This window comes from Triticum urartu, unplaced genomic scaffold, assembly GCF_056163025.1.
Source record: "Triticum urartu cultivar PI428250 unplaced genomic scaffold, HENAU_Tu73 scaffold2, whole genome shotgun sequence".
NCBI classification, from domain to species: Eukaryota; Viridiplantae; Streptophyta; class Magnoliopsida; order Poales; family Poaceae; genus Triticum; species Triticum urartu.
In genome coordinates, this window is record NW_028260368.1 from 13208701 (window position 1) to 13223282 (window position 14582).

Consider the following 14582-nt stretch of genomic DNA (forward strand, 5'->3'; position numbering starts at 1 on the left):
GCACAACTAGGAAAATAAGATAAGATAAAGATAAGCAAGACTAAAAAAATATTCGTCGGAATAGCGGAATACAAAATTAAGAAACGCAAAAAAATAAAGGGGAATCTCACCCCCTTCTTTATCATAAAGAAAAGATATATTTTAAAACTTCTTTAAAAAGAAAAAGAAGTGCCTCTATATTTATATTATAGATTTATCCACTTAGATGAATAAATATTATTAATGAATATGTATCACAATCCATCTCGAGGTATTTGGATCAATACCTATTCGGTGGATCTTTTTTTTTTTTTTCTCTGCCAGGAACCAGATTTGAACTGGTGACACGAGGATTTTCAGTCCTCTGCTCTACCAACTGAGCTATCCTGACCTTTTCTTGTGCATCATCCTAGTAGAGTATTTGTATCTATGTCAATTAAAAGGACTAAAAATTAATTAAAGTATTTCAAATTTTAAATTTGAAAATGGGGGGGGTAGTCCTATGCATTGTGCATGGTTTACTTAAATAAAACTTAAAAATAGAGTGAATAACCAAGATTTCTTGCCGATACTCTAATAAAAAAGAAATCTATTCAATGAATAGGATAAGATCCATTGAGTTCTCTTCGCATTCCTTTGTGAAAGAGTAGAATGAGAAAGCTAATGAATCTTAAACCCATTGCATTGATAAAAAGAAAAAAAAGTGCATTGATAAAAAGAAAAAAAAAAAGAGGATAAATAATAATAATATAGTATAGTTAGGGAATAAAAGAGGATTTGGGGATAGAGGGACTTGAACCCTCACAACTTATAAAGTCGACGGATTTTCCTTTTACTAGAAATTTCATTGTTGTCAGTATTGACATGTAGAATGGGACTCTCTCTTTGTCCTCGTCCGATTAATCCACTTTTTTAAAGATCTCGAAAACTTTGAATTTTAATTGAAGAATTTGATTATTCAATATTCGATTGGAGTGGATTCACAATAATGAAAAAAAAAAATTATGATATGAGTTTTTTATTTCATAATCATTATCATTTCTAATTTCATTTTTAAAAAAGATAAAGAACCTATATTATAATTAGAATATAATATGAGTTCTGTGATTAATCGTTTGCTATGTCAGTATCTATACGTGTTTATTAAATGTATAAGGTATAAAACCCCTCTTTCTCTAATTTAGAACTAGAAGGAATTCCACTAACAACACAACGTAATTAACTCGATTCGTTAGAACAGCTTCCATTGAGTCTCTGCACCTATCCTTTTCCTTTGTATTCTAGTTCGAGAACCCCTTGTTTTCTCAAAACACGGATTTGGCTCAGGATTGCCCTTTTTTAATTCCAGGGTTTCTCTGAATTTGGAAGTTACCACTTAGCAGGTTTCCATACCAAGGCTCAATACAATCAAGTCCGTAGCGTCTACCGATTTCGCCATATCCCCATTTCCCTCTTCTTTGAGACCAGGATTCCTTGTGTAATTTCATCCATCTCTTAGTTTTTTTTTTGAATCATTGAGTTCATCACTCAACGTAGTCTAGCAGTTCAGTTCGACTCTATTTGAGAGACCTCGCTTGCTTATTGCAATTCAGAATTGAATTGATTCTATCCTTGATGTATTTGCAATTCAATCCGAATCAATATATCCAAAAGTTTTTATCTCCCCCACCTCCCGTCTTACTTTTTTATAGTATTCAAAATTATACTATAACGCTTGATATTTATTCTTTTTTTCTAATCAGAATTAGCAATTTTATTTACTCTGACTCTATGTTCCCCTTAGTGAAATATTAATCCTCAAATTATTAACAAATAATAAAGTCTATAATGATCGAATGAAAATACCAATAAATTCTATAATTTTATTTTTTAATATCCTATAGTTAAGCATATCAAGCTAACTTTATCTTTAAGAAGTTTTAGTATTTTTTTATTTTTATAAGTATAACTTCAAATTTAGAACTAGTTAATAGCTAAGATTAATAACTAATATCTGAGATTTTACGGATTTCCTATACTATACCTATTTCTATTTGTTACACTATTTCCGTTATGTAAGCCCACTTAGCTCAGAGGTTAGAGCATCGCATTTGTAATGCGAGGGTCATCGGTTCAAATCCGATAGTCGGCTTTTTTTCTCTATCGATGTTCTACGAACAAGAATCTCTTTTTTTCCGAATTAAATGGAGAATCCAGGATCTTTATGTTTTTACCTTACAATTTTGCTAGATACAAAACAATAAAATAAATAATATATATACAAAAAAAAAAGATTTGATGAAATTCCATTTTTTTGGGGTACTTAGTTGATTTTACTCTGTTTATCCTGTAGTTTAACTTCAGTTTTAATTTCGATGTATTCTGTAATGTAATACAATGAAATTAATTGTGTAAAATGAAATTTCAATAAAATAAAAAAAGGAGTCTTCATGTCCCGTTATCGAGGACCTCGTTTAAAAAAAAATACGCCGTCTGGGAGCTTTACCAGGACTCACTAGAAAAACACCTAAATCCGGAAGTAATCTTAAAAAAAAAATTCAATTCTGGGAAAAAGGAGCAATATCGTATTCGTCTTCAAGAAAAACAGAAATTGCGTTTTCATTATGGTCTGACAGAACGACAATTACTTAGATATGTACATATCGCTGAAAAGCAAAAAGGTCAACAGGCCAGGGTTTTACTACAATTACTTGAAATGCGTTTGGATAATATCATTTTTCGATTGGGTATGGCTTCAACCATTCCTGGGGCCCGCCAATTAGTCAACCATAGACATATTTAGTTAATGGTCGTATAGTCAATATACCAAGTTTTCGTTGCAAACCCCGAGATATTATTACTACGAAAGATAACCAAAGATCAAAAGGTCTGGTTCAAAATTATATTGCTTCATCGACCCGGGGAAATTGCCAAAGCATTTGGCGATTGACACGTTGGAATATAAAGGACTAGTAAATAAAATCCTAGATAGGAAGTGGGTCGGTCGTCAAAATAAATGAGTTGTTAGTTGTAGAATATTACTCTCGTCAGACTTGAACTTAACTGAAAAAAGGAAAGGTTCATAGAATTTTCTTCCCTTCCCCTTTCCCCGAACTAAATCGCCCTAAGACCATTACCATTAATTTGTATTTTCCCATCAACTAGCTAAAATAGATTAACCCTAGGATTAGGATCCTTTTTTCTTTTTTCCTCTTTGTGTATTTTACATACCACAGTAATTTGCTATAGAGAATTTCTAATTTCTATTAAATCAAAATAAGATAATATAAGATATTATATTATTGCTGGAAAAAAATTGTTATTTGATTTGATACATTGTGATCCTTAACGTTGATGAATTAAGAAAAACGGAAAGAGAGGGATTCGAACCCTCGGTAAACAAAAGTCTACATAGCAGTTCCAATGCTACGCCTTGAACCGCTCGGCCATCTCTCCTACATAACTTATTATGGAAAATAAACTGAGTGAATAGCGAGTTTTCTTATTCCTGCAGTACAGGTACAACCGCAACCACTCGGGGGTTCCATAGTTCTATTGGAAAACATTCCTTTTGATCTAAGTGGAAGGATACAGGATTTTTTACTAGAAATTGCGCTCGCTTATAAATAAAAGTTTTAATGTTGGGTTTTCCCGCAACTAAAGAAAAAGAAAATGGAAGAATTCTTCTTATTGCATAATAAAATAAAGAAACCTTAGAATTCCGTTTGCATAAGATACGCTACACCATACTATCGAAATCAAAAATAGGGTATGAGACAATTAATAACTTTGAAAACACGAAATAGTTGATAACATAAGTTGTTGTTCAGAAATAGGAAAGTGGAATGAAATCCAGTCTTAGTCAAATATTTCATATCTCTTCGTGTCCAAGCAGAAGGAAAAGGATACAATTTGAGCTGAGCGGAAAATCCATATCTCTCTTATCCATTTAAAGCATATGGATTTAGAGTAGAGCATATGATCAATCTATTGTATAATTATAAGAATCGAATGTGTTTGTTTTTATGTTATCTTTGTGAAGGAATGAAAACAATTCTATATAGAATGGGTTGGGAATTATGCCTAGATCCCGTGGAAATGGAAATTTCATTGATAAGACCTCCTCAATTGTAGCCAATATTTTATTGCGAATAATTCCGACAACCTCAGGAGAAAAAAAGGCATTACTTATTATAGAGATGGTGCGATTTGACTCTTTTTTTGCTTTTTTTTAGCCTCTACCTATACCTCAGTCTTACGAAAAAGAGAGGGGGGTTGGCATAGAGAGAACCAAATTTGTAAAGCAAAACAAACCCACGCTTCGGGAAGGTGAGAGCGAACTAACAATTCCTTCCGTCGTGTATCCCTCGATTGATGCGGCTTCAGATACTTCAATTGTAGATTTGAGTATTGAGCGAAAAGGTTACACCTACAGGATATGGTATGGTATGGATTACAGGCCCAAATCCTACTCTATTAGTATCCGTAGGCAGCATAGGGGAGAAAAGCACTACACCTAGAAATAGGAATCAACAAGAGAAAAACTTTGTTAGAAATTACCCCTTTCCTGATCGGTATCAGGGCTGGGAAGAATGGTTGGGATAACAAACAACCATCAGGTTTGTACTTTGGATACCCCTATAACCATCAAAGATCGTTGAAGTAGCTAATTCCTCTAAATAGGAGGCGTTGAGAACAAAGAAATTATTGGAGCTATCGTTTTCCTCTAGCATTAATAGAATTCATTGGTGTTAAGAAAAACCTCTTGTGGGAAGGTTGGCTAGAGATTTCTTGGAAAAATACCAGCCCCTTTCGGTTCATAATGAGACGGGACTAATTCTATTTTGATTCTATAGATTATTTCGCTTAGTACTATTATGTACAGAAGGAGGAGCCGTATGAGATGAAAAACCTCATGTACGGTTTTGGAACGGAGATTTTTTGAATAGAATGAACGACCGTAACGGATGTTGGCTCAATCCGAAGGAAATTATGCGGAAGCTTTGCAAAATTATTATGAAGCTACGCGACTAGAAATCGATCCCTATGATCGAAGTTATATACTCTATAAACATAGGCCTTATACACACAAGCAATGGAGAGCATACAAAGGCTTTGGAATATTATTTCCGGGCACTAGAACGAAACCCCTTCTTACCGCAAGCTTTTAATAATATGGCCGTGATCTGTCATTACGTGCGACTATCTCCACTATAGAAAGAAAAAAAAAAAAGAGAGGATCAAATTTTCTAGTAAATACTAGAAAAAAAGGGCTTTCTACATAGGGATCGTAAAAACAACGATTTTTCCCTATCAGCTGTAGGAAGGAAGGACACTTCACGAGAATCAAAAAACGAAGAAAGTATGGCCTATACTACTACTCTATGGATAAAGTTTCTCAAATTGATAGAGAAAGCACCGTAAAGATCAATTAGTGAGCGACTGGGTCGATACAACTAAAAAAAAACTGCTTACTTATCCCATGATATGGGGCAAATTTAGGAATCCGCTTATGTAATAGAGCCGATCCACTAAGGGATAAGCAGCGGTGTAGTATCAGATCCCAAAGATAGTATGTTCTTTTTTTCTTTCTCTATGGAAAAAAGTCTTTTTCAAGGATTCTATAGAGATTTCTATATTGAAACCGGGATAGTTACCTCTCAGAAATTTGAACGAAGGCTCTATATCTATCTATGCTTCATTCTTCTGAAGGTGGGAAAAAAGATCAAACTGATTATTGATAAAAATTAGGGTTTGAAACTTAGGTAATTAATTTCTTCTGCTTAACCCAAGAACAAATTGGATCGATTTTTGATAAATCGAATTCAGTTCAGATAGGGGAAATTCAGATAGCAATTTCTGAGCCGTATGAGGTAGGAAACTCTCAAGTACGGTTCTAAGGGAAGGAACTTCCTATTTCCGACCGAGGAGAACAGGCCATTCTACAGGGTGATTCGGAAATTGCGGAAGCTTGGTTTGATCAAGCTGCTGAATATTGGAAACAAGCTATAGCGCTTACTCCGGGAAATTATATTGAAGCACAGAACTGGTTGAAGATTACGAAGCGCTTTGAATTTGAATAAGACCATGCTCCTTCTTTTTCATAAAATGGGTGGTTTGGTTGTTGATCCATTAATCAAATAAATTAGGTCGTAAGATCGAATCAAGAATTTCATTATATCCATTTCTTATACCTTCTATTTTATATGATATTCATAAGAATAAACCATAGGGATAGGGGTCTAGAATAGAAGTAATAAAGTGAATAAAAAGAGGGGGCAATCTAAATATTGCTAATATATTAGGACCATCTTATTAATAATTCTAATGAGTTATCTTGGAATTTAGAATCAAATAAAAAACCCTATATTATGCTCAAGGAAAGTAGATATAGATAGGAGCTTATGCCCTCAAAAAAAATACACTAGTTTCTTAACTTAAAATAAAAAAGATTTTTTTCTTACGTCGAGAAATATTTGTTTTTCAAGATAAACAATGTCCGTTAGGCACCTAATCTTTATGTCATAATAGACCCCGAACACTTGCCTCGATTGACTTCAATATATAATTGCTCCAGTGAATAACTAAAAAAAAAATAGAAGGATGGTAGATAGTAAAGAAAAGAACATAATCACAATATCTATCTTTCAAAATCTATCTTTCAAAATCTATCTTTCAAAATATATATCTTTCAAAGATTCACTAAAAAGACAGTTGGCGGGTCTCTTTGTATGTCTTGTCCGGAAAGAGGAGGACTTAATGATTATTCGTTCGCCGGAACCAGAAGTAAAAATTGTTGTGGATAGGGATCCTGTAAAAACATCTTTTGAGGAATGGGCCAGACCCGGCCATTTCTCAAGAACACTAGCTAAGGGCCCTGATACTACCACTTGGATCTGGAACCTACATGCTGATGCTCACGATTTCGATAGTCATACTGGTGATTTGGAGGAGATTTCTCGAAAAGTCTTAGTGCTCATTTCGGGCAACTTTCCATTATCTTTCTTTGTTGAGTGGCATGTACTTTCATGCGCCCGTTTTCAATTATGAAGCATGGCTAAGTGATCCTACTCACATTGGACCCAGTGCTCAGGTAGTTTGGCCTATAGTAGGGCAAGAAATATTGAATGGTGATGTAGGCGGGGGTTTCCGAGGAATCCAAATAACCTCTGGTTTTTTCAGCTTTGGCGAGCATCTGGAATAACTAGTGAATTACAACTCTATTGTACTGCAATTGGTGCATTGATTTTTGCAGCGTTAATGCTTTTTGCTGGTTGGTTCCATTATCACAAAGCCGCTCCCAAATTGGCCTGTTCCAAGATGTAGAATCCATGTTGAATCACCACTTAGCGGGATTATTAGGACTTGGTCTCTTTCTTGGGCGGGGCACCAAATTCATGTATCTTTACCAATTAACAATTTCTTGACGCTGGGGTGGATCCTAAAGAGATACCACTTCCTCATGAATTTATCTTGAATCGGGACCTTTTGGCTCAACTTTATCCTAGTTTTGCCGAAGGAGCAACCCTTTTTTCACTTTAAATTGGTCCAAATACGCAGAATTTCTGACTTTTCGCGGAGGACTAGATCCAGTAACCGGTGGTCTCTGGCTGACCGATATTGCGCACCATCATTTAGCTATTGCTATTCTTTTCCTAATCGCAGGTCATATGTATAGGACCCAATTGGGGTATTGGGCCATGGACTTAAAGATATTTTGGAGGCTCACAAGGGCCCATTTACAGGACAAGGCCATAAGGGTCTTTATGAAATCTTAACAACGTCATGGCATGCTCAATTATCTCTTAACCTAGCTATGCTAGGCTCTACAACCATTGTTGTAGCTCATCATATGTATTCTATGCCTCCCTATCCATACCTAGCTACTGACTGATGGGGTACACAACTTTCCTTGTTCACACACCCACATGTGGATTGGCGGATTTCTAATAGTCGGTGCTGCTGCACATGCAGCAATTTTTATGGTAAGAGACTATGATCCAACTACTCGATACAACGATCTATTAGATCGCGTCCTTAGACACCGCGATGCAATCATATCCCACCTTAACTGGGTATGTATATTTCTAGGTTTTCACAGTTTTGGCTTGTACATTCATAATGATACCATGAGTGCTTTAGGCCGTCCACAAGATATGTTTTCGGATACTGCCATACAATTAACAACCTATCTTTGCTCAATGGGTACAAAATATCCATGCTACTGCGCCTGGCGTAACAGCTCCTGGTGCAACAACAGAGTACTAGCTTAACGTGGGGAGGCGGCGAGTTAGTAGCAGTAGGTGGCAAAGTGGCTTTGTTACCTATTCCATTAGGAACCGCAGATTTTTTAGTCCATCACATTCATGCATTTACCATACATGTGACTGTATTAATACTTTTGAAAGGTGTTTTATTTGCTCGGAGTTCCCGTTTGATACCGATAAAGCAAATCTAGGTTTTCGCTTTCCTTGCGATGGGCCTGGCCGAGGGGGAACATGTCAAGTATCCGCCTGGGATCATGTTTTCTTAGGTTATTCTGGATGTACAATGCAATTTCGGTAGTCATTTTCCATTTCAGTTGGAAAAATGCAGTCGGATGTTTGGGGTACTATAAGTGATCAAGGGGTGGTAACTCATATTACAGGGGGAAACTTTGCACAGAGTTCCATTACGATTAATGGGTGGCTTCGAGATTTCTTGTGGGCACAGGCATCGCAAGTTCATTCAGTCTTATGGTTCTTCATTATCTGCATATGTCTTTTTTTCTTAGGTGCTCATTTTGTCTGGGCCTTCAGTTTAATGTTTTAATCAGCCGGCCGTGGTTATTGGCAAGAACTCATTGAATCTATCGTTTGGGCTCATAACAAATTAAAAGTTGCTCCTGCTACTCAGCCTAGAGCCTTGAGCATTATACAAGGACGCGCTGTAGGAGTAACCCATTACCTTCTGGGTGGAATTGCCACGACATGGGCATTCTTCTTAGCGAGAATTATTGCAGTAGGATAGTGGCTAGGAGGATTTGAAAGGCATTATGGAATTAAGATTTCCCAGGTTTAGCCAGGCTTAGCTCAGGACACCCACTACTCGTCGTATTTGGTTTGGTATTGCTACCGCACATGATTTCGAAAGTCATGATGATAATTACTGAAGAACGTCTTTATCAGAACATTTTTGCTTCTCACTTTGGGCAATTAGCAATAATCTTTCTATGGACGTCCGGAATCTGTTTCATGTAGCTTGGCAAGGAAATTTTGAATCATGGATACAGGATCCTTTACACGTAAGACCTATTGCTCATGCGATTTGGGATCCTCATTTTGGTCAACCCGCTGTGGAAGCCTTTACTCGAGGAGGTGCTGCTGGTCCAGTGAATATTGCTTATTCTGGAGTTTATCAGTGGTGGTATACAATAGGATTACGCACCAATGAGGATCTTTATACTGGAGCTCTTTTTCTATTATTTCTTTCTACGCTGTCCTTAATAGCGGGTTGGTTACATCTACAACCCAAATGGAAACCAAGCCTTTCGTGGTTCAAAAACGCGGAATCTCGTCTCAATCATCATTTGTCAGGACTTTTCGGGGTAAGTTCTTTGGCTTGGACAGGACATTTAGTTCATGTTGCTATTCCCGCATCCAGGGGGGAGTACGTTCGATGGAATAATTTCTTAGATGTATTACCCTATCCCCAGGGGTTGGGACCCCTTTTGACGGGTCAATGGAATCTTTATGCCCAAAACCCTGATTCGAGTAATCATTTATTTGGTACCGCTCAAGGAGCGGGAACTGCCATTCTAACTCTCTTGGGGGATTCCATCCACAAACACAAAGTTGTGGCTGACCGATATGGCTCACCATCATTTAGCTATTGCATTATTTTTCCTCATTGCCGGTCACATGTATCGAACTAACTTCGGAATGGGCACAGTATTAAAGATCTTTTAGAAGCGCATACTCCTCCGGGGGGTCGATTAGGGCGTGGGCATAAGGGCCTTTATGACACAATCAACAATTCGATTCATTTTCAGTTAGGTCTTGCTCTAGCTTCTTTAGGGGTTATTACTTCCTTAGTAGCTCAACATATGTACTCCTTTACCTCCTTATGCATTCATAGCACAAGACTTTACTACTCAAGCTGCTTTATATACTCATCACCAATATATTGCAGGGTTCATCATGACAGGGGCTTTTGCTCATGGAGCTATTTTTTTCATTAGGGATTACAATCCGGAACAGAATGAGGATAATGTATTGGCAAGAATGTTAGACCACTAAAGAAGCTATCATATCTCATTTAAGTTGGGCTAGCCTCTTTCTAGGATTCCATACCTTGGGCCTTTATGTTCATAACGACGTCATGCTTGCTTTTGGTACTCCAGAAAAGCAAATCTTGATCGAACCTATATTTGCCCAATGGATACAATCTGCTCATGGCAAGACGACATATGGGTTCGATATACTCTTATCTTCAACGAATGGCCCCGCTTTCAATGCGGTCGAAGCCTATGGTTGCCCGGATGGTTGAATGCTGTTAATGAGAATAGTAATTCGCTTTTCTTAACAATAGGACCTGGGGATTTCTTGGTTCATCATGCTATTGCTCTAGGTTTGCATACAACTACATTGATTTTAGTAAAGGCGCGCTTTAGATGCACGCGGTTCCAAATTAATGCCAGATAAAAAGGATTTTGGATATAGTTTTCCTTGTGACGGCCCAGGGCGCGGCGGTACTTGTGATATTTCTGCTTGGGACGCATTTTATTTGGCAGTTTTCTGGATGTTAAATACCATTGGGTGGGTTACTTTTATTGGCATTGGAAACATATCACATTATGGCAGGGCAACGTTTCACAATTTAATGAATCCTCCACTTATTTGATGGGATGGTTAAGAGATTACCTATGGTTAAACTCTTCACAACTTATCAATGGATATAATCCTTTTGGGATGAATAGTTTATCGGTATGGGCGTGGATGTTCTTATTTGGACATCTTGTTTGGGCTACTGGATTTATGTTCTTAATTTCCTGGCGGGGGTATTGGCAGGAATTAATTGAGACTTTAGCATGGGCTCATGAACGCACACCTTTAGCTAATTTAATTCGCTGGAGAGATAAGCCCGTGCTCTTTCCATTGTGCAAGCAAGATTGGTTGGATTAGCTCACTTTTCCGTGGGTTATATATTCACTTATGCAGCTTTCTTGATTGCCTCAACATCAGGCAAAGTTTGGTTAATTTAGTTTGTTTTTTTGTACTGTATCAGCACCTAGTTCATTACTCTTGATAGAGAGGGAGGATCTGCCTTTTTAGATTTCTTTTTCTATTTATTTTTCCATCTAGGATTAGAACCGTATACTTGGTAATAATAGCAACGACACATTATGGCAAAAAAAAGTTTGATTCAGAGGGAGAAGAAGCGGCAGAAATTAGAACAGAAATATCATTTGATTCGTCAATCTTTAAAAAAAAAGATAAGAAGCAAAGTTTCTCCCTTGAGTTTGAGTGAAAAAACGAAAATGCGAGAAAAATTGCATCCCTACCGCGTAATAGTGCACCTACACGCCTTCATCGACGTTGTTTTTTGACCGGAAGACCTAGAGCTAACTATCGACATTTTGGGCTATCCGGACACGTACTTCGAGAAATGGTTTATGAATGTTTGTTACCGGGTGCAACAAGATCCAGTTGGTAAGGATAAAATACCCTTTCGTATTTGTATGGATTTCTGGAATTGATAATCATAGAGGAGCCCTCTTTACCATTCTGTATAAATGGACTATTCTATTTTGTATAGATATTGGTAGAGGGGCGTATCCAACCCTCTTTTATCCACTAGTTACCCCTCTTTAGTTTAAGAGTATAGAGCAGTTTGGTAGCTCATAAGGCTCATAACCTTGGGGTTGCGGGTTCGATTCCCACTACCGCCTCCATACTCCTTCTTTATGATATATGCATGATATAATATATACATCATGCATTTGTATCTGGATTTTTTGATTTCCTAAAAGAGTTTTGGTCTAACAGTTTTTTCTCGGAAGAAGCAAAAAATAAAAGAAAGAATAAAATATGAAAGAAAAGCGTCCATTGTCTAATGGATAGGACAGAGGTCTTCTAAACCTTTGGTATAGGTTCAAATCCTATTGGACGCAATCTTATTTCTATCTATTCTTTTAAATAACTATACTAAACTAAAAACAAAGAAAACTTTTTTGCATGATTCAAATGAAAAAGCTTTCCTCAACGATTCCTATTCTACTAACAAGAGTAGACATGCAAAATTATTTGTTACTGAAGAGAAAACCGTTCCAGCTGTTCCTGAATAGCTTCCTTCAAAAGGATTTCCGCTTGCTCGGTGATGTCTTGCTAGAAGATATAATTTCTTGGAATTGAGGTTTAGTATCTTTTAGATGTTTACGTAACTCATCCAGAAATTTATTTACCTGTTCAATTTCTAACGAATCAAGATATCCTCTTGTTCCGGTATAAATAGTAGCTATCTGCTCTTCCACTGGAGAGGATTTGCCTGGGATTGTTTAAGCGCAATTCCCTTAATCGTCGACCCCTTGCCAATTGATTCTGACTTGTTTTATCGAGAGCAGAGGCGAATTGTGCAAAGGCTTGTAACTCTGCGAATTGCGCTAGTTCCAATTTTGATTTGCCAGCTACTTGTTTCATGGCTTTATTTGAGCCGCGGATCCTACTCTGGAAACAGAAATACCCACATTAATAGCGGGTCGAATTCCGGCATTGAATAGATCCGCAGATAAGAATATTTGTCCATCTGTAATGGAGATTACATTAGTAGGAATATAGGCGGAAACGTCTCCAGATTGAGTCTCAACTATTGTAAAGCGGTCATACTTCCTTCGCCTAAAAGAGAATTTAATTTAGCGGCTCTTTCTAAAAGGCGTGAATGCAATATAAAAACATCCCTGGATAAGCCTCACGTCCGGGAGGTCTTCTTAATAGAAGGGACATTTGGCGATAAGCTTGTGCCTGTTTGGAGAGATCATCATAAATTATTAAAGTATGCCGTTCGCGGTACATAAAATACTCAGCCAGGGCTGCTCCCGTATAAGGAGCGAGGTATTGTAATGTAGCAGGTGAATCCGCCATTTCAGCTACTACAATAGTGTATTCCATGGCCCCCTCCTCATGGAAAGTAGTTACTACTTGAGCTACGGAGGATGCTCTTTGACCGATAGCTACATAAACACATATTACACCTTGCCTTTTTGATTGAGAATTGTATCTGTGGCTACTGCTGTTTTGCCAGTCTGTCTGTCCCCAATAATTAACTCTCGCTGACCGCGCCCTATAGGGATCATCCGAATCGATAGCAATAAGCCCTGTTTGAAGAGGTTCGTATACGGAACGCCTGGAAATTATACTTGGAGCAGGAGATTCAATAAGCGAGATTCGGAAGCTATAATTTCGCCTTTCCCATCAATAGGTTTAGCCAGAGCATTTACAACACGACCCAAGTAAGCCTCACTCACGGGTATCTGAGCAATTCTTCCTGTTGCCTTTTACAAAACTTCCCTCTTGTATCATCAACCCATCGCCCATTAATACAATCCCAACATTTTTGGATTCCAAATTCAGAGCAATACCCCTAGTACCTTCTGCAAATTCGACCTAATTCACCTGACATTATTTCACCAAGACTATAATACGAGCAATCCCATCCCCCACTTGAACTACGCGACCTATATTCTCAATCCCTACTTTCCTATTATATTGTTCAATACGTTCGCGGAGAATTTTATGAATTTCGTCGACTCGAAGGTTGCCATTAGTGTTTCTTGACTCTTTTTTCGGAAGCAAGGGGAAAAATAATGCCTAAATTCTAAACGAAAGTAGAAGTTCAAGGCCTAATTAATTTAATTATTTCTTCCATTCCAGGGACCCGAGAATGCCAATATTAGCACGAATCGTACGGAAATGTAACTCGGTATTCAAACAACTATTCAGAGTTCCTAGAGCTCCTTGTACGGCCTGTTGGAAAACCGCTGTCGGACCTGATTCATTGCCCTTTGTTTTTCAAAATAAAGGGTTTCGTTTTTAGACTTTTCCAATTGTTCCAAACTAATAGAAGTAGCATTAATCAAATTGCTTTTTCTCGTTCTATCTCAGAGTATCCATTCATTCGATACTCATCCGCTTCTAGTTCGACTTTCTGTAATCGAATCCGAGCTTTTTCGAGTTGCTCAATGGTCCCTCTACGCAATTCTTCTGAATTTCGAATAGTACTCAAGATCCTCTGTTTTCGATTATCTAATAAATCTTTTAATGAAAGTAGATTATTTTGTAAGTTTACAACTTTTATGATCTCTTCCCGAACCAAACATGAATCTTTCGATTCATTTGGCTCTCACGCTCCTTTTTTTTTTTCTATAGCTATTTCCATATCTTTTTTTTAAGTAATGAGCCTATCCTCTATCTTCTTTTTTATGTTTATATTTCAATATACCGAAACCTATATAAGACTAGATAAATATTAAGAGGACTCTTCCGCCTAGATAAAAATATATCATGGTCAGCAAAGTTGTTTCTTTATTTTTATTTGCCTCTAGTTAATAATTTCAATTTCATTAAGAAAAACTAACTAAATAAATGGAA

The 14582-nt window shown here is 37.2% G+C and overlaps 4 non-coding genes across 4 annotated transcripts; 2 read left to right on the forward strand and 2 right to left on the reverse strand.

Moving 5' to 3' along the window:
- Positions 1 to 297: 297 nt before the first annotated feature.
- On the reverse strand, positions 298 to 370 carry TRNAF-GAA (transfer RNA phenylalanine (anticodon GAA)). The gene has a single exon. It is a non-coding gene; the product is annotated as a tRNA-Phe (tRNA).
- A 1667-nt stretch (positions 371 to 2037) lies between these two features.
- On the forward strand, positions 2038 to 2110 carry TRNAT-UGU (transfer RNA threonine (anticodon UGU)). The gene has a single exon. It is a non-coding gene; the product is annotated as a tRNA-Thr (tRNA).
- A 1217-nt stretch (positions 2111 to 3327) lies between these two features.
- TRNAS-GGA (transfer RNA serine (anticodon GGA)) lies at positions 3328 to 3414 on the reverse strand. Its single transcript has one exon. It is a non-coding gene; the product is annotated as a tRNA-Ser (tRNA).
- Positions 3415 to 12037: 8623 nt separating this feature from the next.
- TRNAR-UCU (transfer RNA arginine (anticodon UCU)) lies at positions 12038 to 12109 on the forward strand. The gene has a single exon. It is a non-coding gene; the product is annotated as a tRNA-Arg (tRNA).
- The last annotated feature ends 2473 nt before the right edge of the window (positions 12110 to 14582 follow it).